At 53.7% G+C, this 2500-nt stretch overlaps 1 pseudogene; it reads right to left on the bottom strand.

Annotated features, from left to right (window-relative positions):
• Positions 1 to 2500, bottom strand: part of LOC126443923 (large subunit ribosomal RNA) — a 7237-nt pseudogene that overhangs the window by 3358 nt on the left and 1379 nt on the right.

Below are 2500 nucleotides of genomic sequence, written 5' to 3'. Positions count from 1 at the left end.
CATAAATTGTCAAACGCACCAGCAATATCCACAAAGATGGCCATGACATACTTCTCCTCACATACAGTATTGTGTAGCACCTGTCTAATAGCCATCTCTGTGGATGCACCTTTCCTGAACCCAAACTGGTTTGGGGCTTTAAGACCTGAGGTTTCGTATTGTTCCTCCAGGCGCCATACCATTAATCTCTCAAGTACTTTCGCTAGTATAGACAGTAGACATATGGGCCGATATGATTTTGGTTCATCTCTAGGCTTTCCATGGGACTTGAGCAATATGCACACTAGTCCTTTTTTCCATGACTCTGGTACAGTATGTTCACTAAGGCAAGAGTTGAATATATCCATTAGAAGAGCTGGATGTGTGCGCCATATTCTTTTGATTATTAGGTCATCAATACCATCAGGACCTGTAGCTTTCTTCGGTTTACATGCTTTGATGGCAGCGTCCACTTCCTCTCTCGAAAACTCTGGTGCGTTTTCTGTACTGCTGTACCTTATGTTTTCCACTTTAACTTCTTCCTGATGAGCTGTATCCTCTTCTGGTTTGTCATCGGGCAGAAGTGAGCACAGTAGATGCTGGATTGTGTCCTCCCACGTCATTGTTTGGGTCTGGTTTGGAAGTTTTATGTTGCTGAGGACGTTTTCTGTACCTGTTTTTGGTCGGAGTATTTTTTGAGTTGCTGCCCAGGGATTGTTGTTGTCACAGTCAGATACCCACTTCTTCCATGCATCCTCTTTAGCAATGGTGATCTGTTTCGTGTATTCATTTCGTTTTATTTTGTACTCTTGTTTTGCTGCTTCGATTTCTTCTGCAGTTCCATTTCGGCGGGCATTTTGCAGGGTTCGTCGTGCTGTCGTTGTGTTTTGTCGCTGTAGTCTAAGTGTCTCGTTCCACCATGGTATAGGGTGCTGTAGCCAGGTAGATAGGGACAGCGGGAATCTCGTTAATCCATTCATGCGCGTCACTAATTAGATGACGAGGCATTTGGCTACCTTAAGAGAGTCATAGTTACTCCCGCCGTTTACCCGCGCTTGCTTGAATTTCTTCACGTTGACATTCAGAGCACTGGGCAGAAATCACATTGCGTCAACACCCGCTAGGGCCATCGCAATGCTTTGTTTTAATTAGACAGTCGGATTCCCCCAGTCCGTGCCAGTTCTGAGTTGATCGTTGAATGGCGGCCGAAGAGAATCCGCGCACCCGCGCGCCCCCGGAGGAGCACGCTAAGGCGGACGCGGCCTCGCAGCAAGGAAGATCCGTGGGAGGCCAAGGCACGGGACCGAGCTCGGATCCTGCACGCAGGTTGAAGCACCGGGGCGCGAACGCCGCGCAGGCGCGCGCATCCTGCACCGCCGGCCAGCACGAGGCCGACCAACGGCGAGAGCAGACCACGCCCGCGCTAAACGCCCGCACTTACCGGCACCCCTACGGCACTCACCTCGCCCAGGCCCGGCACGTTAGCGCTGACCCACTTCCCGACCAAGCCCGACACGCCCCGATCCTCAGAGCCAATCCTTATCCCGAAGTTACGGATCCAATTTGCCGACTTCCCTTACCTACATTATTCTATCGACTAGAGGCTCTTCACCTTGGAGACCTGCTGCGGATATGGGTACGAACCGGCGCGACACCTCCACGTGGCCCTCTCCCGGATTTTCAAGGTCCGAGGGGAAGATCGGGACACCGCCGCAACTGCGGTGCTCTTCGCGTTCCAAACCCTATCTCCCTGCTAGAGGATTCCAGGGAACTCGAACGCTCATGCAGAAAAGAAAACTCTTCCCCGATCTCCCGACGGCGTCTCCGGGTCCTTTTGGGTTACCCCGACGAGCATCTCTAAAAGAGGGGCCCGACTTGTATCGGTTCCGCTGCCGGGTTCCGGAATAGGAACCGGATTCCCTTTCGCCCAACGGGGGCCAGCACAAAGCGCATCATGCTATGACGGCCCCCATCAACATCGGATTTCTCCTAGGGCTTAGGATCGACTGACTCGTGTGCAACGGCTGTTCACACGAAACCCTTCTCCGCGTCAGCCCTCCAGGGCCTCGCTGGAGTATTTGCTACTACCACCAAGATCTGCACCGACGGCGGCTCCAGGCAGGCTCACGCCCAGACCCTTCTGCGCCCACCGCCGCGACCCTCCTACTCGTCAGGGCTTCGCGGCCGGCCGCAAGGACCGGCCATGACTGCCAGACTGACGGCCGAGTATAGGCACGACGCTTCAGCGCCATCCATTTTCAGGGCTAGTTGCTTCGGCAGGTGAGTTGTTACACACTCCTTAGCGGATTCCGACTTCCATGGCCACCGTCCTGCTGTCTTAAGCAACCAACGCCTTTCATGGTTTCCCATGAGCGTCGATTCGGGCGCCTTAACTCGGCGTTTGGTTCATCCCACAGCGCCAGTTCTGCTTACCAAAAGTGGCCCACTTGGCACTCCGATCCGAGTCGTTTGCTCGCGGCTTCAGCATATCAAGCAAGCCGGAGATCTCACCCATTTAAAG

This window comes from Schistocerca serialis, unplaced genomic scaffold (genome assembly GCF_023864345.2).
Source record: "Schistocerca serialis cubense isolate TAMUIC-IGC-003099 unplaced genomic scaffold, iqSchSeri2.2 HiC_scaffold_205, whole genome shotgun sequence".
Lineage (NCBI taxonomy): Eukaryota > Metazoa > Arthropoda > Insecta > Orthoptera > Acrididae > Schistocerca > Schistocerca serialis.
The sequence above is the reverse complement of the archived record's forward strand: the minus strand, read 5'-3'. Positions and strand labels throughout refer to the sequence as shown.